Genomic DNA, 1,133 nt, shown 5'->3' with positions numbered 1-1,133 from the left:
TAATCAGATTAGCAAGAAAAAAAAATCAAACAACCCCCCCATTAACAAGTGATCAAAAGACAGGACAGAAGTTTTGCAATAGAAGATAAACACATGGTCAATAAATATATGAAAAAATATTCAACATCACTCATCATCAGGGAAATGGAAATTAAAATATCATCTTCCTGCTATTAGAATGGTGTTTACTTGAAAATCCCAAAACAATAGATGCTGGTGTGAATGCAGAAAGAAAGAAATAATTATACACTGTTGGTGGAACTGTAAATCTTATGGAAAACAGTATGGAGATTCTTCAGAGAAGAAAAAGTCTACCTACCATTTGATCCAGCAATCTACTTTTGGACATTTACCCAAAGTGAAAGAAGTCGTTTTAACAAAAATACACCTTTACTCAAATGTTTATTGCAGCATAATTTACAATTGCAAAGATGTGGAATCAACCCGAGTGTCCATCACCTCATGAACAGACTAACAAAATGTGGCATATGTATACCACAGAATACTACTCAGTCATGAAGAAGGATATCTTTATGCCTTTTGCAACAATTTAGATGAAACTAGAGACTGTCACTCTACCTGAAGTGTCTAAAGAATGGCAAGGCAAACACCACATGTACTCACTATTAAATTGAAACTAAGTGATGAGTACACAGGTACATAGAGTTTAGTAAAACTCAGTGGAAAACAGGGTGATAAAGAAGTGGATGGGTGAAAAGTCACCCAAGGAATACATTGGATGCTATTTGGGTGATAGGCACACTCACAACCCTGATTCAAGAGATACAGAAATGATCCTGTAACTGAAAAATATCTATACACCTGTCATACTTTAAAATTAAATAAAGAAAACTTTTTAAAAATCCTCTTCAATTTCCTTTAGCCTCTCTAATCTCTTTTATAGATTGAATGTACAGAAAATAAAAATGTGGATCCTTTTCATGAAACTGATTTGGGGTCAGCTTTTGTGTGAATCCCACAAGAGTGACCTAGAATCTCTCTTTGGTCATAAGCCAAACTTGGCAGTCCCATTTTTACATCCAGTTACCACAGCTTTACTCATGGAAGCCCTAGATCAGGAATGGTGTCTCACATTGACCATCACTGATGATCAGCATGGTGTCTCACACTTA

The sequence above is a fragment of the Otolemur garnettii genome, unplaced genomic scaffold (assembly GCF_000181295.1).
Source record: "Otolemur garnettii isolate 467f Iridium unplaced genomic scaffold, OtoGar3 scaffold00055, whole genome shotgun sequence".
In the NCBI taxonomy this organism is placed as follows: Eukaryota; Metazoa; Chordata; class Mammalia; order Primates; family Galagidae; genus Otolemur; species Otolemur garnettii.
This window is presented reverse-complemented; position numbering follows the sequence as displayed.